The 23,286-nt window shown below is 36.2% G+C and overlaps 1 protein-coding gene across 4 annotated transcripts in view; it reads right to left on the bottom strand.

The window, feature by feature from the left end:
• The window catches only part of LOC136840864 (uncharacterized), a 97,106-nt gene extending 77,992 nt beyond the window's left edge, over nucleotides 1-19,114 (bottom strand). For 2 of the 4 annotated variants that reach the window (XM_067107811.1, XM_067107812.1), the window contains exon 1: nucleotides 18,914-19,114. The gene's annotated coding sequence lies outside the window, so the exon portion shown is untranslated. The remainder of the gene's footprint in view (nucleotides 1-18,913) is intronic. The other 2 variants (XM_067107809.1, XM_067107810.1) reach the window with 2 other exon arrangements.
• Nucleotides 19,115-23,286: the final 4,172 nt, after the last annotated feature.

Raw genomic sequence — 23,286 nt, 5'->3', positions numbered from 1 at the left:
GAAATTATGTTCTTTTAATTATTTATCATCAGTATCTTTATTATTGTCATTATTACAAAATATTTCTTATGAAATACTCCACTAATCAGTGCATAACCATTTTTCCACGATGGAATTAGCAATCCTTCTGTCCTGTGACTTTCTTCCCTCCGCTGGTAAGCTTTGGAATCCTGTATCTCCATTTCCTATCGCTCCAGTAGCACAGGCGTCAGAGACCTAAGTAGCTGTAACGCCAGATGATTTACAGTCAATCAATTTTCTCCTTTCCACTCCTTCTCCCTGGTTCTTTCAGGTCTGGGCTAGATAATGTCGCAACGTACTCGTTTCATATGGCTTTGCAAGCAAAAGGTTTTACAAGCAATAAAAGTTACATAATGCCTTTTTTTTTATTTAAACAACTATCATTGCTTTAGGAAGTGACCCTGTAAACGCACTGCAGCCAATCTACAGTATATTTTGCCTTCTGGAAGAATGAAAGGAAATTTTAAAGAAGGTTAATTTGATTACTTCCTCTCTTCGTTTTAATGAACAGAGAGAAATACTCAAACAAGAATATAAAGCATTATGAGAACTAGTACCTCTCAGGCTGAATCTTCCAGATGGGCCGTAACTCAGATTCTCTGTTTCTTCATAAAGCCCTTATGAAGAACAAAAGAAATCAAAAGTTACAATTACAAAAAAGTTAAAATTACCCCCAAAAGTGGCAGTAGTCCAGCCTCTGACAAGGCAAAACACAAGCAGTCAGGGAATTTCAAGAGAAGGGACAGTCACAGAACAGGTTATTATTTCTTCGACGAACAGAAAAAAGATAGTGCTTGGAAACAAGTCACACGTGAGAGAGAGAGAGAAAGAGAGAGACGAGACAGACAGACAGACAGACAAAGAGACAGAGACAGAGATTTGAATGAACCAATAATCTTGATTCCTGGTGATTCCTCCATAACTTGCATTCATCTTGGTAAACAATTCTTTTCGTTTGCATTGTTCCTATTTAAAGGCTCTCCCATTACCTCACACGGCATTGTGTGCAATGATGATTTCCTGATTACTCTGCCTCCACATAGAAACTGGCTGGAGTGAGTTTAGCGCCTGCGCACTTTGCGTCTAACTGCATTTTCTCTCTCTCTGGCCTTGATGGCCGCTCTGCGCAAGTATTTCATTAAGTTGATTGATGGTAAAAGCTTTTTCTTACATAAGGCTTTCCTTCACAGATATTCGCCCATTCGTGTAAGTTCTAATACTGTATTATATTTTTGAGAATGAAACACTATACGAGTATTTCAACTTGCTTATATCTGATTCTGAAGTTTTCAGATGTTGAAGGAAAGTTCTAATGCTCGGAAAAATATTTAGGGTAATTTTAGTAATTGGTACACATCAACAGTTTAATTTAATGTTTAATTTTTCTAACGCTTTAAATACTCTCGAACTAATGCATGTTAAATCATCGACTGGCGTTCATTTTGAAGTATGTCAAAATAGTTACCATTTAGCAAACGAAATATTTCAGTGATGTCCTTGTTGGAAGAGTACCTGTGCAGTAGATGACGTTCGCCTTCATAAAATAAGGCAAGTAAATCGTTTGTGATGCTCAATGGTGTCCTTCTTGGAAAAACTATATAATTTACTGAAACTCTTAAGGAGAAATTTCAATGTTTGCCTAGCAGTTTCAGCTTGCAGTTTTGCATAATACCGTTTTCATCTAGAAGTAAAACTTGACATAAAAAAAAATAGCTATAAAGTGTAATTCTTTCACTGATTAAGGGAAATTTTATCATTAGGAATACAGTCATCTAGAAGCGTTGGTTAACCAAGAACATATGCTGTTCTACAAATTTGGTGAGTTTCAATAAAGCCGTTGTTTCATGCCTTAAAAAAAGTTCCTAAAAACTAAGTTTTATTCAAGTCTTAATAAACTCAGAAAACATAATAGAACTGGGAGAAGCCATTTCTTTCACCTATTCTAAATATTCTATTTTTTCTAAAGAATTTTGTTGAAACACCATTTGCATGAAAAAAAAAAAAATACTTCTATTATGTTTCATGGAAATGTAGCTGAACCTTTCCACTTTATCAATATTCTGGGTCTTCTAGTTGTGTTGGAAAGATCGCATAAGGATTGTAAGGTCTCCTTTCAAAAAAAAAAAAAAAAAATTAAGTTTATCGTTCGGATGCACTAAGATTTTTTCTTCATCTGTTACTAAAGCTTTATATAGGACTCAGTCGGCCTTAGTCGTCCATGTTTGGGCATATCGCATGCCCCCCTCTCAACGGTAGGGTAGACTCAAAGGCAACTTGTTAAATAGAAAACAAAGCAATTACAACCTGTTTCCAGGGAAGAGAGACACTCCTGTTATCAGTGACTTGGAAATTATCTTTCTAAGCTTCCAAATCTCTCATAATATATAATACATATATATATATATATACATATATATGTATATATATACTATATATATATATATATATATATATATATATATATATACTACATATATGTGTGTGTGTGTGTGTGTGTGTATGATTGTTTCTGAAGTCATGACCAACAAATATAAAAAGATTCCCAAAGCTCCCTCACGTCCAACAGTCCAGTTAATCTATCGCCGATTTTCAAGCCCGTGTTTACTTGTTGCTGGGAGACGTTGAAGCCCTGTATTTTTTTTTTTTTTTATATTGGTCTGACCTTGGTTCAATAACTTTCGATGCCACGGTAACGCTTTTATAGACTTGTATTTGTTTCGCCAGAGGGGCGTGAAGTTTTTTTTTTTTTTTGAGATTGAACACGTCGGCACAGGGCTTCGAGGTCAAAAAATAACATCACGATCATTGATTGACTGGTGATAAATGAAACAAACAAATACATCACAGCAAGCAAAGAGGCAAAACACTCCCTCAAAGGGTGTGTTCATTTAATTGGTAGGTGAGCGAAGACAAGGGAAGAATGGAACACGGAACAAAATGAAAATCAAAACGAGTTGGTTTCTAAAGGCAAAAAAAAAAGGAAGCAAATCCCTCAAGGATTTTAACTTTGAAACCGAATGGATTTCAAAAGAAATGAAGCAAAGGGGGAAAAGCAACGAGCGAAAATGAACGAAAAGAGCGCTCGCCCCTTTCAAGGGGTAATATCACGACATTCCGAGCGATTAGGAAATAAATCTTTTGAAAGAAAACAAATAACTCCCAAATAGATATTAGGCCTACAATAAAAAGGGAGAAAGGACGAAACAAAAAAAAATAGACGTAAAGAAAAGGAAGCCTTTAAAAGAAAGCAGCAAATAACTTCAAAATAAAGACTAGGCCTACAATAAAAAGGGGAAAGGACGAAAAGGGAAAAATACAGATATAAAGAAAAGGAAGCCTTTGAAAGAAAGGAGGGGGAAGGACGATAATACAAATGAAAGGGTGCCTTTCAAAGAAAGCAGCAAATAACTTCAAAATAAAGATTAGGCCTACAATAAAAAAAGGGGGAGGGAGGGGGAGGACGAAAAAGAAGAAAAAAACATATAGACACAACTGAAAGGAAATCAAACCGGAACAAATACCAAGAAACAAAACAGATCTATCTCAAGGATGAATATTAGGCCTACAATACAAAAAAAAAGTGGGGAGGGAGAAGGACGAAAAAAAAATAAACATATAGACATACCTGAAAGGAGACCAAACTGAAACAAATACCAAGAAACAAAACAGATCCATCTCAAGGATGAATCGTATGGCGTTCTGATGCCTTCACTCACTCCACAACACCTAAGGTGAACGGGGACACGACTATCAGTATGGCTCACAGCCGATCGCCATCTTCTTCTTCTTCTTCTTCTGCCGTCTTTCTGAAGGACGCCTTTGCCTCGGGCAAAGCAATGTCACCTCAAGGTCACGTGAGCCGAGCACTAGTAGCGGTGGTAGTAGTAGTAGTAGTAGTAGTAGTAGGTCAGGCCTAATGACAGTGACAAGTGAAAAATGCGCCGAAGTCTCTTCGGCGCAATTGAGTTTTCTGTACAGCTTATCATCAAGGCCACCGAAAATAGATCTATCTTGCGGTAGTCTCGGCATAATGCTGTATGAGCCGCAACCCAGAAACTTTAACCACGGCCCGTTGGTGGCCTATCCTACATCGTTGCCAGAAACACGGTTATGGCTAACCCAACATAAATGAATAAAAACTACTGAGGCTAGGGCTGCAATTTGGTACATGTTGATGATTGGAGAGATTGGATGATCAACCTACTGTTTGGCCCTCCTTCAGTTGTTTTTAGATTTGAGCAGACAGAAAAAATTTTGAACACAGTAAAGTGCGGACAGACAGACAAAGCAGTTTTATTCCTACAGAAAACTAAAAGTGGGACCCAATGGAATCTGTAAAATCACTTCTTATTTGACTTTTTCTTTCAGAGGACTTTCGCCGCTGTTACCATCGTCTTTTTTTTTTTTGACAGAGAGAGAGAGATTATTGTTTTGCTTGCATTGTCCAAGGTAAGGAGAGGCTATGAAACTAAGCTTTCAAACGCGTGTACAAAGAGTGTTTAATTTTGTACGTCTATCTTCAAATACCACCCTAGTCTACACGTGGATTTTAATCGGTGTAGACCTTCGGCTAACCCATTCTTATACTACCGTCATTCTTTGAGTCACTGGTATAATAATAATAATAATAATAATAATAATAATAATAATAATAATAATAATAATAATAATAATAATAATAATAATAATAATAATAAAACGAGGAAGATAATAATAATAATAATAATAATAATAATAATAATAATAATAATAATAATAATAATAATAATAACACTTCTTTCAAAGATTCTGGTATTTATTATCATCTTATCTGGGACAAGACACCAAAAGGCTTGCATGGATTCAGTCCTATAAGGGTGAAATGAAAATAGGACTAACTAACACCGGATAAAGAAGGGCAAAAAAAAAAAAAAAGAAGCCTAAATCAGATACTAACCCACCCCCAAAAACCCTCTCTCCCTTGAAAGACGGAAGATTGCAGGAAGTAGAAGAAAATTCCTAATGACATATTCCTCCAATCTCTTCCATATAAGAAAATTAAAAGATTATTCTACATTTAACTCCCAAGAGCTGGTCATACAAAAGTTCATGTTATCTTTAACATGCTTTTTCTTATGATTAGTTAAAGAAGAAACGTTCAGTTTTAGGCCTTTAAGTTAACCGTGACCTTGGAAAAATCGGTGAAATTAAATGAATAACTGGGAACCACAGTCACCATTCCTCGGGGTTCTTATCTAGCGAATTTCACGAAAATTCGAGAACAAAATTTAATAATAATAATAATAATAATAATAATAATAATAATAATAATAATAATAATAATAATAATAATAATACAACCGATCAGTAATAATACGGTATCCTGAAACACTGATAATAAAAAAGAAAATTATCAATGAGCCTGTGAGAAAAAATGAAGCTGATTACCACAACAAAACATAAAATAGAAGAAGAAGAAGAAGAAGAAGAAGAAGAAGAAGAAGAAGACGAAGAAGAAGAAGAAGAAGAAGAAGAATTTGTGTTATGTCTTCCCTTTCCGACGAATTGTTATCAATGTCACCTCTGAAACAAAAATATTGTTATTATTGTTCTTTCTCCTACGACTAAATACGATGCTGTTTTTCAAAACATGTACAGTTTCCTCTCCCCATCGTATTTATAACTTTGTGATGTAAATAACTGAGTAAAGGGTTTCATTTACTTATTTTTCGTACCTACGTTATTTTGTTTACCTATCGTGCCAACTCACTGTGAACTAAAACATTTGTCGCACTAATGTCTTTACAATTTTATTTTCGAATTATTAATATTTTTTTTGTGTTCTCAATATGAGTTCACTTGGTCCGCTGTCGCACTGGTAGGAATTTCTTTGTCACTTTGTCGTACCAATCTTATTTCGTTTATATACATGTTGCATTAATAATGTTTCTTTAGGAAGCAGGAATTCATTAGGAGATTTTATCTCCAATTAAAGATAAATATTAGAAAAACTGCAAATCATCAGGAGAGTTTCAGTTCCTCTGTTCAATAGGCTACATGCAGCAGAACTCTACATGGGAGCTGGGGAACATCATGGAATTTTAAACTATAGTCCTCAACCAATATTATATCCCCTTTCGATACCCCTTATTACTGGAACCATGCCCAGGGCTAGAGGGGCATTATTATTCTTGGGTCAAAGTGGTTTCATTTTCGTTGCCAATTTGGTACCCAGAGAAATATGGTAGCACTTAGTTTCACTCCTTGAATTTAGCTTACTTGTCTGTGCTTCCCGTCCTTGGTAATGGTGGAGACAGCATCGTTTCCTAGGGAACTTTTTGTCTCTATGTTCTATTTTTACTCTTTTATGCCTCCTTGGTCCACGTAGCTTACTGGCAATATATCGCTTGGACATATCTGGGAGGGATTCCATTCGCTTTTTTTGCATGCATGCAAAGCAATATGTTGTAATACAATTATCCGTGAGCCTTTAGGTGCTCCACTGAAATATTCTAATAAACTATACTTACTTTTTCGTTGAGGAGAGCTAAATGTTTTCAAAGTTAACGGCCGAACAATGTAGTCAGACTTTGCAATTGATGTTTACTCGAAACGCATGAAAGTTGACTGCGTCTGACAGACAGCCACCACCTGACACCTGAGTTCCCTTGTCAATCCTTATCGTCTCTCTCTCTCTCTCTCTCTCCCTCTTTCTCTCTCTCAATGTCAAGGTCTTACTTTATGCGTGACAAGAGTCTGTAGCAACTACCACTAAACAGTCTTTTTTATGCAGTAAATAGTAAAAACGTTTAGCCAGCTAAACTGATACTCAGATGTACAGGATTTAAATAAAATCTTAATTCAATAGCATTTAAATCAAATTTTAATTTAAAATTTTGATGATATATATCCAAAAATATTGAAAAATTACTAGTCACAGAGAAAGTTTAATATCTCAATAAAAGCTTGATTTACCTTGCTGCTGACAGTACTATCCCTCTAGGAAAAAATCAAACGTGTAACTCAAGGCTTCAAAAACCTCTTAGCAGCTAAAAGACAAGACAACCTCCAAGTACTTCCCAAGATGTCAGCAATGCACCCGAAGCATTCAGTTGCCGATTTGGCAACTGGGGGAACAAGAACCTCTCAAAGTTGCTTTCGTAGGAGAAAGGGTGTACGTGAGCGGAATTGAGATTTTCTCTTTAAAATTTATGTACGTCTTGTGGTCAGATCTGAATTCTGTACGGAAAGTATATTTTCTTCTGCCAAAATGTCATCTGTATGAAAATTTAAGCTTAAGGTTTTGAATCTAAGAAGTGAACACTTTCTTCAGGGATCAACGATTCGAATCCCGAAGGGGCTTGATGTTTGCAGCGATCTCTGTTACAGAAGGAAGTACAATGTGAACAAAGGGTCTATCGCTCTGAGTGAAGCCACCTACTTGAGAGACAGGAAGGCATCTGATAAGTATACATGCAAACATTTCTCTCTCTCTCTCTCTCTCTCTCTCTCTCTATCATATATATATATATATATATATATATATATATATATATATATATATATATATATATATATATATATATATATATATATATATATATATATATATATATATATAATGTACATCAATGAGTGTTTAGCTATAATAATGATATATGGCTAATCATCAAAACAAAAAATTTTTCAAAAACGCTTGCTTTGAGTATGACTTTACCAACAAAACTTAGGCTTATGAGCGAAATAAAAGATTCGGTCATACTCTAATAATGTGATAAAAAGAAAAAAAATAAACCTAATTTCTTAAGATTTTTGCTTTATAAGCCTAAACCTCCATAGATCTGCGAAGCAAAATAAAAACAAGTAAACAGAAAAACTGCTTAATATGATCTCCTTTCAGTGGAAACTTACTCAGTATGTTTCCATTTTCGTTTGCCGTGTTTACTTATTGCTGTGATTTCATTTAAGAAGAAACCTTTCGTATATTACAACATAATTAATAACAAAATATATGTACCTTGGTTCATGACAGCAAGTTTATGTTAGCAACGGACGTACGCATACCAAAATATATAATTATATGTTTTATGCAAATATAATGATATTCATTTACTCTTACGAATTAAAAATAGAGTTACGTTACTTTCAACTATGTGCAAAGGAGACGATTTATTTCTATCAATTTTAATCACATTTCAAAAGAATGTCGGTTAGCTCTTGATATCACTGGATATTGTACACTGCTCCACTATCTGGAATTTCTGACGCATATGAAAGTTAAACTCTCCCGTGCATCAAAAGTCTACCCTACCACTTTGAGCTCTTACCCGATTGCAATTTGATTCTTTCGAAGGCGACTTTTTATTTCCATCACGATTTCTCTCTTGGCGTCAGGGTATGTCAGCTCCCTTCTGCTTGCCTTCAAGCCTTATATATGGGGCGCCTTCCCTCTGTGTGTCCTTCATCTGTTAAACCCTGCTCCAAGGTCTAGAGAATTGCCCTGCTCTGCTGGCATCTCGGTCTTCATACGATCGGGAACACATATAAAAAGAAGTCTTCATTTCAGCTTCAAAGCCAAAGGTTTTGTTCCACAACCCTCCCGTTTCACCTCTCTCTCTCTCTCTCTCTCTCTCCCTATGTCTGTCTGTCTGTCTGTCTGTCTCTATTCTTTTCTCATTATTTTCTATTACTATGAACACATTTCAAACACTCCAATGAAATCTAATCCTTGCCATTCCATGTGGGAATTTGTGTGAAAGGCGGGGGGAGAAAGGTGGGCGGAGGAGAGAGAGAGAGAGAGAGAGAGAGAGAGAGAGAGAAGTTGCGGAATGTCAATTAATTCTTCACCTAATTAAAAACCTTATATAGAGCAACAACTTCATAGTGGAAATGGAATTAATGAAAATTTCTTTACCATAATATTTCCAATCCTTCTTGTCGTTTTAGACGTTTCTTCCCGCGCTGCCAAATGTACTTGGCTGGAAGTGGCCGTGTTTATTCCTTATTAATCCTTAACCCCGAGGGCAATAATAATCTTTGTTTGGGCCTACTCTCCAATCAAGGAGGTTAGATTCCAATCTAACCTCCTTGTCTCCAATACATCCATGGTAAATTTCTCAAGGTGTTTGGACTATACGATTACTTATGAGACAAGAGCAACAGAAATAGTGCAAAATATCATCACAGATTGTAACAAAACATTTTCATGACGCCATTTGCAATTATTGAGGAGGATAGAAAGAAAAATATATTGTACGACTACGAGTCAAACGAATGTTTTTTGTTTTTCTCTCGTCGTGTCGTCCAGACCTTTGTTGTTTTCGAGGATCTTTTTGTTGGTTCTCCCATATGTTCATCGCTACCGACTTCTATAATGACCTTGAGACTCGCCCTACAGAAATGAATAATTAAACGAAAACACACACACACACAATATATAAATATATATATATATATATATATATATATATATATATATATATATATATATATATATATATATATATATATTCGGAAAGAAATTCTGCTCTTAGGTGTATGCCGATTCATTCTCTCCATGCTCTCAGGAAATGTATAAAAGTCTCTATATTTTTTCACAGTTCATTCTCTAAACGCTTTTGTGGCTTAAAATACTCTACGTAATCCTTTAATATTTTCATTTGAGACTTTTTTTTTAATTCTCATACTCGTCATTTTTTTATATCTGAATTCGACCTCTACATGCCCCACGGGCAGCTGAGCTTGGACGTGAGTCATCTAAGAGAACTGGCGACGTAGATCAAAATGTGAGCCACGTTTAAGAAAGAAATACATTATTTAAATTGTTACCCAGTGTGAAATATTACGAAGGGTCTTAGCAAGATAAAAAAAATATATCTAACTGATTATTTTAGCATTTTTAGGTCTGTAGTGCATTCAAACACTAGCCAAACTGACTGACAACACTTGATGTGGCAGCGCCACTCACCACTTTTGCCCTGCCCAAAACGACCAGGTTTGGAAATACTACAGATATTGGAAAAATTAAACAAGTAGATTCTGTACGCCAAACAAATGTAAGACTTCTGTTAAACCCACCATTTCGTATATAATATCCCCGTTTCGAGGTGCGATGATATGAACTATGAATAGAGGATACGGCCACAAGGGAACTGAGGCAAGAGAGTACCAAATTTTTCACATTTACTCTTTGACATTTTATGTAGTAAACTATATACAATGAAACAGATGATTCCGATTTACAAGTGACAACACCTAAGATTAAAGGGGATATGTAACCATTTTAAATTCATACAAAGGCCATTATTTTTTGGGTAGGTCTTCAGGTCAGGCATGGCTGTGTAGGATAATTTAAGCTAACTGGATAAACAAAGGAAGGGCAAAGGTCACAGGGATTAGTGATGTTCTGTAGTTTCTCTTTTGAATCTCCTGAAAACATCTTGAGCAGAATAATCATAGACAGCTGTTCTTGGCCTAAAGACCCTCCCAAGAGTAGTGACCTTTAATGCATTAAAGTTGTTACATAAACACTTTGGCCTTTGTAAAACCGAGTCTTCTTTGTAGTCGTTTGTTTCATTGTACGTAGTTTGCCGAAACATGGCTCAGAATAAATGCGAACACTTGCCCCTCGTTGTTTCAATATCCTCTTAGACGTACCATTTGTTTATATTTTATATCCCATTGTTATTCTCATGATATATATATATATATATATATATATATATATATATATATATATATATATATATACATGTAAAGGCAATATCATGTAAGAGTAATATCACGAGTGGTGCTGGAGTGGGTGCTAGGCTCGCTGTCCCTTTACTTAGCTAAAGGACAGCAAGTAATGCTCAGCACCACCCGTTTCACTTCTCCTAAATGGCATTACTTTATTTATATAATATTCGTCACGTTCCACATTTAATTCAGTTATATATATATGAATTATATATATATATATATATATATATATATATATATATATATATATATATATATATATATATATACATATATACACATATATATACTATGTATGAAGCACTTCTAAGCATGAGCAGTTTGTTATCAAAGCTATGTTCATGAAATTTAGATGATGAAAAAACGTGTCTCCAGTAACAGTAGAGACTCCTCTTTAGTACGGCACATTTAGGAACAGACTCTGGCCCTTGATATGAATTGAATATAGAATTTAGGCCAAAGGCCAAGCACTGGGACCCCAAGAAGTCATTCAGTGCTGAAACGGAAATTGACAGTAAAAGGCTAGAAAATAAGATGGGAGAAAGAGAATATGAAAGGAGGCACAGTAAAATGAACGAAAGGGGTTGCAGCCATGGTCTGCAGCAACGGGCCGAAGGCACGCCGCAAAGAACCTTAAGTAACGCCTAAAGTGCACCGCATGAGGTGCACTAACGGCCCCTCTACGGGGATTATCCAATATCAGACATTCATCTTTGCAACAAGATGAATAACAAAAAATGGGTAGGTCGGGCATACACACTCTCTCGCTGAAATTTGTTTCGTTTTTACATCTCATTATTATTATTTTTTATCATAATTTGAATAATAAACCTAGAAAAGTGGCATGTATTTTGACGAACGCTGTCAATTTTCTTATCACCTTAAGACAGGTCATTTGTGGGACGGTTAAGCTGCTTAACCCACAAGGAATTCGAGAATTATTATCTTAGGAAAGATACCACTTTGACACACTCAGACCACTTCAGTAAATGTTCTTTTATGAATTATTACTAAGTTTCTGCATAAGAAAGAAAATCCCTAGTTCTGAAAAGATTCCATTGTAGATACGGAAAATATATGATTTATATGACGCAAAGAATCCCTTCATAACGTTTTGAAAAAACTTTAGACATAGGAAAGAGAAATTAATGCAAAAATGCAAATACATGACCATGACGTAAAAAAGAAGTTTCTATGGAGAATGGAAATAAATAGTTTTAAAAATAAAAGGCACAACTGACTGAAATATTGTAAATTCAAGTGAAAGAAATATTGGAAGTCTAGTAGTTTTCATATTTTTCTCAGTGGTTTCACGTATTTTGAATCTCGTGAAATTACGGAGCTACGTCAAAGAGAAACCATTCACTATGAGCAAACTGCAGTACACGTGCACAGTAACACGTATACACATGAAAGCGTGAAGCCATAAGGTTAAACCCGGATTTGCGTGGCGATCATAACAATGGATTTGAGCATTCTCAAAGGAAAAGGGCTTCTGTTTATAAGGGCAGAGTCTTTTCCTAAATTTGTCGCACTGTAGTTCTTCCTTTTTAGTTTTCTGTAAAAGGAAACTATTGTGCCGGCTTTCTCTGTCCGTCCGCACTTTTTCAGTAAATAGCATTTGTTTATTTTTTTTCTATTAATACCTATGGGCTTGGTTCTGAACGTCGTATTTCGAAAAATTAACTTGGAAAGCCTAAAAACTGAGTTTCTTGCAGTGATGAAAAGCAGCCATGAAGCAAAACTCTTCCTTCTGAAACATCTAAGTGCCTGGGAATGTCGATTTCTAATTATAGCAACATGATCCGTGAACCAAAACACATTCCCTAAAAAAAATACTAAATAAATAAAAAAAAAAAATGAAGCAAACACGATGCTGTTTACTACTGAATATTATGGCTGATGATTATCGGGCCGTGCGCCATTGTACGAACCACTATGCAGCCTGTAAGTGTCACGTTTTCGTTCTTTCCATTCTTGTCGCTCTTCAGCTATACAATGTTTGTATTTTTATTTTTTTTTTCTCCATGTCCATCTCGAACATCAGAATCTCGGCGTCCATCATGTCTCGATCAGTCCTTCACGTGCTGACGTCGGTTTCAGCGTTGGTATCAGGCCGGGAATCGTTACAGAGAAATGTGGAAACCGTATGTGAAATGAGACGCTTGACAAACTTAAACTTTATATAAGGTAGACTCCCTCAAACATAAACTTTCCATATTTTAATTTTTTACCCCTCTCTTTTTATATAAAGTAGAATCCTAAGACAACAAACATTATACTGTAAATATTGTATACGAGCCTCCCTCTCTCTGTTTGTCTGCCTGTCTGTCTCTCTCTTACTCCTAATCTTGATATAAGGTAGCTTTCCTCAGACATAAACTCATCATATTCTAATTGTTTAACTCTCTCTCACTCTCTCCCCCTGCAGTTCTTAAAGTGCAAAACAATAATATATTCTCTCTCTCTCTCTCTCTCTCTCTCTCTCTCTCTCTCTCTCAGATAAATGGACTGTCTCTTATCCTCTAACCATGTAAGAATTATCGTCTAGTAATCTGAATGGCAAGTATAGTTTCTATATCACATACTTACCCGCCATAAAAATAAAATATCTGAGTGCAAACCATTCTTTCTTCTGATACATCTCCCTCTTTCTCGTGTCACATGTCAGGAAGAGTCACTCAAGGAGAGGAAGGGTATATATAGCCATTATTTCCCAACTGATGTATCAGATTCAGGCTTTCAAGACGGGATTTATTTTCCGCTTAACACTTTCTTCGGGTTTCAGTTAAAACAAATCGCTCAATAAACAGATTTTAGGATTTTAAAAGTATTTCTAAGGGCCTCGTGTCACGGACAGTCAAGCTCAGATGAGTCTTTGTTATATAAGTTTCACAGTAAGATATAGTTGAAAGCTCCTGTCTGCTACAGCAAAGAGGTAGCTTAGGTGGGCCCATAAGCCCGTGTACTAATCATTCTTTAAAATAAAGAAAAAATGAAAACCCCAGTTTTCTTCGACGCTCCTTATCTGATGTTTCTTCTCGCGGCCTGTACAGAATTTCTTGCAAAATTTCTGCGACATGAACGACTTTGAAGAAGGGATTTTGAAAGTTATTCGTGTGTGTAGTTCTGAGGAAGTTCACTGGAACATCTGCTCATAAAATGATTTTAACTGGAAAAGGAAATCTCTCATGTAACTCAACAGGTACAAAGCCAAAAATAGTACCTGTAGATCATATACAAAGAGTATCAATAAAACATGCGAGAGAGAAGTTATTTAGCGAGACAGTGTCTTCATTTTGTTACAGTTGATAGAGACAGTACGGGGAGAAAAACGCCAAGTATTGGAGCGTTAATCCTATTAGGAAAAGATAAATGCCATTTGAAATGTTAGTGATATTCATGACGTCAGCACATACGACAACCACTTTAACTCCTTAACTGTTGTTAATACCTTATTTGATCTCCAAGTGTACCTCTAAAGGATCCCTTCTTTTGTCCTGCACTTCAAACAGCCTCTCTTCCTTGACAGAAACCTTCGCTTCGTTATCCCAGTGCATTAATATTCCCTCTTCATTTGAACCTGTCCTGTTATAAAAGACCATATGGCATAGGGAACTAGCGCCACAACTGCCATGAAAGCAAAATGCAAAAGAAGGTGAAAAGCTATTTGGGGCTCTTTCAGAGGAAATGACATTAGCTCCTGAAAGAGAGAGGATTATAAGAACGGATCAGGTTTATATACACTGTTTGCAATATCAGCGTGGTAAGCCTTTTAAGACAAAGGTATAAAACTTGATGTTCATGTATGTAATATACATACTAGAAAGATGTGATACATACTAGAAAGATATAATTATATTATTATATATATACATATATATATATATACATATATATATATATATATATATTATATATACTATATTATATAAAACCTGGAGCTGTCAGGGAAAACTCTGAAGAACTCAGAAAAATTTTTCTCCTCCCTCATGTACTGGCTGTCCTTTTTATCAGGAATTACTGTGCTGACTGCCTTACAGCCAAATATTACAGTGCTGACTGGGTCCCATTATTTGGCAGATTACATCAATTAATACTGATGGTGACTGTCCCATTATCCAGAAATTGTGGTGACTGCTCTTTGTCCTTTTGTGCAAATTTTTTCGAAGAACTTTGCTGACTGTCCCATTTATCCATATATTACTGTCCTTGCCCGTCTTTATCCAAGGATTACTGCGCTGACTCATCCAGTTATTACTGTGGTGACTATTTTATCCAGATTTTACTGTGGTAACTCTCCCCCAGGTATAAGCGTGCTGTCTGTCCCTTTTATCCAGATATTACTGTGCTGACTGTCCCTTTTATCCAGGTATTACTGTGCTAACTGTCCATTTTATCCAGATATTACTGTGGTGCCTGTCTCATTTAACACCCCACTAGACCTAAACACACTCCCATTTAACTGAAATATACCCAGTAAACCTAAGCATTCCCCCCACTAAACCTAAACACACCCCTTGCTAAACCTAAACACACCCCCTGATAAAACCAACCACAGCCCCACTAAACCTAAACACACATCCCGCCTAAACCTAAGCACACTCCCACTAAACCTAAACACAAACCTTGATAACGAATTATTAATTACAGGAAAGAAAAGCATTTTCAATAATATATTTCTATGGCATCGAGTACACGAAATTAGGTATGATAAACCCTTAGAGTTTATTTTTACATGAGTTACAAAGGGAAGGGGGAAGGGGGAAGCAGAAAGGGGAAGGGGGCACGAGTTTGAAACCTACCTATTATCTAAGTTGGTTCAAATGATGGCATTTGCCAAATTTTGTTTAGATCGGTCAAGTGTTTACCATGGTTACAAAGGGAAGAGGAGAGAGGGATGAGGGATGGGGAAGAGGAACAGGTACAGAGCTTGAAAACTACCCTAGCCGTTGGTTGGGTCAAAGTGTCTATCGGCCAACAGTCAAATTTGAAACCAACCTCTAGATGATGACCGGTACAAATTTTGTCTAGATCATTACCACCGCAAGTTACAAAGGGGAAGAGAGGGAAGGGGATGAAACTCATCCTATTATCTGAAGAGATGTAAAATTTCGTCTAGGAAGGGGGTATGCGATTTAAAGCGCAAAACATACAACCTATATACTAAGTTGGGTCAAAATATACTCAGGACGGGCTGTCATGACTGACGGCAGATGCAAAAAACAAAGGAGGAGAAAACAAATAAAAACAATAAAATAAGCTTAATATTAATTTATTTACAAAATTAAGTTATAAGTATTTACAAGTGAGTCAGGTCTGGTAAAAAGATAAAACCATAAGTTCAACAAAAATCACAAAAATAAACAAAAGTTTAAACAAAAGGAAAATAAAACAGCAGAAAAAAAAACATACGTCCTCCATCGGGTAAGACAGCCCTCAGCTGTGCACCAGGGACAAAACCCATCAACCAGAAACCCCGATGAGACTAGACAGCCTCACGCTGTCATCAAAGATGAGCCACGTGGTCACACTCACCGACTACTCATGGCGTCTCCACACTCTCGACCAACGTCGACTCAAAACTGACTGCTTAAGCCGTTCCTTTTGCTGCCCTACCAGACCCGACTGACGACAAAAACCGACCAACGCAGAACATCAAAACTGCCTTATATATGCCGCCAATCCACATATAACTTGCCGGAACCAGCAGTTGACGACAGAAACCGGCAGCTTAACGTGAAACATCCCAAAACAAAAAAAAAAATTATTTTTTTTTTACACAGCATGATCCCCTCCAAGGGGAACGAACCCCGGAACCAGCATCCTTCACGCAAAACCAACACCCGAACGTGATGCATAATATTTAATATATAATATATATATATATATATATAGGATAACAAAAATTATATATATATATATATTTATATATTATATATATATATATAAGTGAGAGGTCTGTAAAAAGATAAAACCAGAGAGAGAAGAAAACTAAAAAGAGCACTCAATAAAGAGAAATTCACCCTGGCAAAAATAAACAGAGCATATAAAACAAAATATAGTATGATCAAAGACGCACGGAAATGGGAAAGTGAATTTTGAGAAAAGACGAAAGCTTTAAAAGCAACATCGCAGCAAAAGCTAAAGCTGGAATTCAGCCCGGGAGACGACAGAAAAACCGGCAGCCTAAGATAAACAAAAAAAAAAAAACTTGAAGGTAAGGAGCGTAACTGGCAGAAAGACGTTGCAGCTCATTCAGTTCTGGCATGGTTTCTGTTATTTATTATCTTTTTATTTTTTCTCATTTCTTTATACATACAGTATACTTCTGAACAACCTATCTCATGAATGAGATATGGTTTCTAATTCTAGTAAGTGCTGTATATATTCTCAAACTAACTCAGGACGCTGCTAAGATACTCCAACATACCTCCACCTGAAAACCACCGTGGGTTTTGGGAGTGGTCCCGTCGTTGCATATTTAAAGGGTGCTAGCAGAGTCCCTTCGACCCTTAGCTGCATCCACTTTTTAGCCTTTTACTCTATCTCCACTCCCGCTTCCTTTCTTCATTCTTGCTGTCCAACGCCTCAACTGTTACTTCCTTAGTGCAAATGTGCGATTTTCTCTCAGTTCCGCCTTTGGAACATTGTACTTCGTTATTTTCTGAATCTCTTCTTACTGTATTTTCACTGGATTTGCGCTGAATGACCGAAATCGCCCCAGTGCTTAGTTTGAGAGCGTAAAGCTCATAATTCAAATCAAATCATCTTCCGGCACGTGATGTTCATCAACGCTTTCCAACTTACTCCACGGGCCAGCGTGTTCAGCCGGCTGCTTAGCTTTTACAATCCAATGTTAGCGCGGCATCTCACAGTGAGGCAAAAAACCATCTGTGTGACGGTGTCATTATCAATGGTCCATTTTAGATGTCTATAATTTTAGACAGTATATGACAGCGACAGTTGCTAGGTGTAGGCAACGTGCCTTCCGATTCTGCGCAAAGATGACAATACTAGCGAGAAAGTTGCAGTAATGCATGTTCGTTCTCTTACAGCCAAATATCATCATCTTTAAAGTAAGAAGGATGAAAGGGAAAAGCTTTCCGAGCATGTTCAGCTTCTCTGGTGATTCCGGGAGCATTGTTTCACGAAAGTTTGGAAAACTCGTTAAGCAAAACATGATTTTTTTCCCGCCGTGCTAAGCTTCTTGTAAACAAACCCACGACAGAAAATGCTGGCAAAGTCATTGCCTTCCATTCAGAGGTTTTGGGACGATACTTAGAGAGAACTGTTAAATAAGGACTACCGCAAGAAAGTAATTTTGACTGATTTACGATAAAATTCTTCTTAAGAAAAGGACAAAACAATAAAACTACCTGCCGGATCAATCGGTATAGGTCTAGCGTTTGGTTTGTCGAGATTCTTTTTTTGTCGTGTCCTATAGCTTAATTTTTCCCTGGCATGAGGATTCAATCACTTTTACCATAGAGAAATTATTTTATATGTTCGAAATCAATTTATATTATAATGAGATTTATATCACATATAGCAACTTACCAAACCTGTAGTTTGAGTAAACAGGTGTAGCCTAGGCTACACCTCTGCAAAATGAAGTTTGGTAGCCTAGGCTACCAAACTTCATTTTCTGACCATCAGCAATCTATGAGACATATTGCTAGATGAAAACTAACTTAAACAGGATTCGCTACAAATAAAAATTTAACTATTCTTGTTCTGAATCGAATAAAAGTTGATTTCTACGGTTTGTTTACATTGTTCTGAAAAACTCTTTGAGAAACCATCTCTGATATTATACATTTTGCTAAACAAATCTAAGGTTGCCTTTACATGTCTAAAGCTGAAAGCTGTTGTCATAGACTGTATCCTACAAGCCTACCTACTGCAAGGAATTCTTTATGTTCGACAAAATACAGCAGGTGTCTGTATGCAAGCAGAAACTTACAGGTCTGCTTAGGCTACTACTAGGCCTTCTTTTTCACTTTATATTAAGTGGCATACTTAAGCTTAATAATGCTCTGCTTTCATAACTAGAAATCCCCACTGCGCTATGTGCCATGATAATATAATGAAAATATAAGACGTTAACAGAGAAAGCAACCTACGGTAACAAGACATCACGGGTAAATGAAATTCTTCGACCTTTGCTTACCTGTAATAAGTTATTCCATTTCCTCTTGAAGAATTCCTGTGCACAATTCTGCATTAACAAGCTGCAAAACGTACCATTACGATGATATGGAACGAAATAAAAATCGCAGCACAATCTACGCTCCTTTTCAGTTCCCGCCGTTCACAGGTGTTTACGGCGCCGCTCCTTGCTCTGCGACTGCAAGAAGCGCCGCCCTGGTGGGTGCACATTGAACTACGTAGAACCGTTTTTACAGATAACCTCTCCAGTAATCATTGATCCTTTTATATTTCAGAGTATCAGCGATACAAATTAATTCAATACATCGTAAACATATTTAACCTTGTACGGTAGCGTTATTTTATCTAATGTAATCTAGGAACGATTTTTTTAATGATTTGATAGGCCGAAACAATTTTCAAATCTAGAAACGTCCTAGGTCTATGACATGAAGACAGCCGTGTTTTAGCCATATCCACGGAAAACTAATAAGAATGCACGACGTTTAAAATGATAAAGGCAAAGGCGAAGCAAATTATATGATTAATTGTGTTGCCTCAAAGGAGCAATTTTTTGGCGTCTTTTGACACCTTTGCCGTCCAATTAGCCCCAAAAGCCAATATGCCAGTCTGACGACTCATTTATTTTTTTTTTTTTTTCGAGATCAAAGACTGACATCTTTGTTTACATAGAAACAATAGAGAATTTCTCCAGGAGAAATGAGGCTTTTCAAGACCTTTCCCGAATCGTCAGCAATACAATCTAAATAGACAAAGAGTTAGTATGATTAAATGCACATAGTAGTGTTATATTACATAACATAGTTAGGAACGGAATTTTCCTTGAATGACTTGAACACGCTAAGCAATTTCTAGTTTTAGAAACAGGCTAGGCCTATAACTTGTAGGTTACGTTCTCGTGCCCTGTCTGTGGAAAACTAATAACTGCCTCTCGAACATAATATTCTCAATATATAAAATACATGAAATGGGTTGTATTAAGTGTATTACTTGGCGGAATGCGCATAAGTGGTGCCCTTGAATAATTCTTCTGGGCGCAAGTGACAACATGAGCACCAACTGATGCCATTATTGGTTGCAAGGCATAAAAAAATTCTCCCTTTTAAGAAAATTGCTAGTAATTTTTTCAGACTTACAATAACACAAAGAATAAAGTCAGTCATACAAAATGGAAACCTGCAAATCTCTAAAAAGACTAAACCGAGCTACAGATTTTTGTGTATCCTAATTAATATTCAGCAATAAGGGAAATCACTTTATATGAAAAAATGGACATTTCAGAAAATTTCATGCAATACCAACTTAAATTCTCTATGCTTTATCAAGGGCTGAAAGGCATTTTCTGGGTGAAGGTGTCAGTTTAAATATCTTCATTTCAGTATGGAACCAATGCATTTTAACTGTACAAGTTCTGACGCAATTCATTATGCATATCTAAAAGCAAAGACAAAATGTACAAAAGATTGTCATTGCTTACTAAATTTTTAATTAGATATTAATAAAAAATAAAACAAAAACAGCCATAATCACTAATGGTGACATATGCAACAATGAATATCCCTGTGAATACAGCAAATGTGCGTTGCGTCAAGATGGAGGTGATAATAATAATGAGGATAATCTTGAATGAGAAACCTTCAGAACGCATTAACCTTCACGTTCATCTGAAGCAGAAAAAAAAGATGAATTAGCAGCTCCAACTGACACTGGCGGGTGTTACGTAGTACTAAGAAACAGCGATCGTAGGCTCATTCAAACTCAAAACTATCGATTGAGTAAAAGTCTATCACCTCGAATCTTGCTTCAACAGCCCGAACCCCCTCGCTATCTCGCCATCCGGGTCTCATCGTCCTTCCCTTACTGAGTCACCTTGAAATCGCCACTGACGCAATCGAGGGACGGTACGCAGTTGTCGTGGCCGTCGTCTGCTCTTCATCCTATATGTTGTACAGTTTCAACATCGCAGAAGCAGCACTTCAAAACATCATGCCCCGTGGCTTGGCAGACATCTGAGATCGCGATGTATTCTCCAGGTGGTTATGTAAGCGCAACCAAAAGAAAAGAAGAAAAAGCGAGTGATGAGCTTTTTTTCGGTTCTTTACAACGGTTCCATTCATGAGAGGACATCCAATCTCACAGATGTACTTCGCTAGGCAACCATTTTCATGCCATAGGAAAGGGGTGGTTCGCTTAGCAACGCCTAGACTACTGAGTAGGACTTCGTCCAGTTTCATGGAGGATAAATGCTCAACCTTTAAAGTGTAATTTATAAATGAATAATAATTAAATGCCAATTCTTGTGCCCATTACTCTCAAAATAACCAACAAACAAGTCATCTAAAGCCGGGGAAAGATTTAAATTTACAGCGTTCTCATTCTCTGTCTCATTTTAAATGAGCTCATTTGTATTTGTTATAACTTGTCTTAAAATTAGAAGAAGTAAGCAATCTGATAAGAGATACAGAATAAAAACTGGAATTATAAGATTACGAAGCCGAAAGAGCAAGTTTACCCTCGAGAATTTTGGTGACAGGATAAAAATATCTGAGGCTGGCAGAATTTTCTTTCCTCCAATCTGTAGCTCTAGACGGCGAGGCTTATCTTAAAATTCTCTTGAATATGGAGCTCGGTCGGCCTAAGAACAAGTAATTTCAAGTGGACTCCATCTTGAAGTTTTCTTGGAAGGAAAAATGGGAATTTACGCTTCGCTTATCAAGAACTGTGCTTGATTTCTGATTGCATTATTATTGTAGTTATTGTATGTTTGATTTACAAAAAATTATGCTGGTTTTTGTGCTTTCATGAACTATTATTATTATTATTATTATTATTATTATTATTATTATTATTATTATTATTATTATTATTATTATATTAATATTATAAAAATAATAGTTCATGAAGGCACATAAACCAGCATAATTTTTTATCTTTTGATTTTACTTATCATTTTATATTATTATATTATCTTAGTTTTGGTTTTTTTTGTAAAGTAATGTCTCAATGATATACATACCAACTTTGAATAATAATAATAATAATAATAATAATAATAATAATAATTATTATTATTATTATTATTATTATTATTATTATTATTATTATTATTATTATTATTATTATTCAAAGTTGGCATGTATATCAATGAGACATTACTTTACAAAAAAAATGAAAACTAAGATAATATAATAATATAAAATGATAAGTAAAATCAAAAGACAAAACGATAAACAGCCAAGTAATTACATATCGATATAAGTAGCATTCCTGAAGTTAGAGGAAAGTTTACGTAAGGAGGTAAGGCGACTTGAAGTAGCGGGAACATCACACCATCAAGACGCCTCCTGGAAGACTGACTCAAGTCTCACAGCGAAAGAAATGAAAGGCCTCTAGCCCTCGGTAGTTTAAAATTCCTTGTTCTTCAGTTAAAAAAAGTATACCTTAGTTTAACCAGACCACTGAGGAGCTGATTAACAGCTCTCCTAGAGAGGGCTGGCCCGAAGGATTAGACTTATTTTACGTGTCTAAGAACCAACTGGTTACCTAGCAACGGGACCTACAGCTTATTGTGGAATCCGAACCACATTATACCGAGAAATGAATTTCTATCACCAGAAATAAATTCCTCTAATTCTTCATTGGCCGGCCGGAGATTCGAACTCGGACCCTGTAGAGTGCTATCCGAGAACGGTACCGACCAGTCCAACGAGGAACTTTGGTTCTTCAGCATAAAGTAGATGATGGCACTTTGTGAAACAATAGGAATTCACGATCTCTGAGGTGCAAGCGCTAAAATCGTAGGCTACGAGATTGGCAAAAAATTTGTCGTCCGTTGCTAGTCTATATCATAATTACCATTTTAATTTTTAAAGAAAACTACCACATCGGGAAAGTCGTTTAGGAAACTGTTGGGATATTTCGAGTATTTACAAATGTATTCGTCCATTGGAATTATTTTTATATCATTAATACATGCGCGCGTAACTTAATTCATTAAGTAAGGAATTTAGCTTAAATAAGAGGTAAATGAAAATGACTATTCAATAACTGCTTCCACTTACGTATAACAGTCGATACTGAAAAGAAACGCTCAGAAAAATTTCTGATAACGTGGAAAAACAAGCTATAAAAAATACCAGACCTACTACGTTGGGACATGTATAAAAAATTTCTGTTCCGCATTGTATGGTCAGTGAATGGTCATTCATTGAATACTCATATCCACGTTCCTCTCTCTCTCTCTCTCTCTCTCTCTCTTTACTCAATCTTTCTCTCCCTCGTCCTCTTCCCTATCACCCATTCTCTCTCTCTCTCTCTCTCTCTCTCTCTCTCTCTCTCTCTCTCTCTCTCTTTATCTCTTCTATCCAATCTCTT

The sequence above is a fragment of the Macrobrachium rosenbergii genome, chromosome 8 (assembly GCF_040412425.1).
Source record: "Macrobrachium rosenbergii isolate ZJJX-2024 chromosome 8, ASM4041242v1, whole genome shotgun sequence".
In the NCBI taxonomy this organism is placed as follows: domain Eukaryota; kingdom Metazoa; phylum Arthropoda; class Malacostraca; order Decapoda; family Palaemonidae; genus Macrobrachium; species Macrobrachium rosenbergii.
This window is presented reverse-complemented; position numbering and strand designations above follow the sequence as displayed.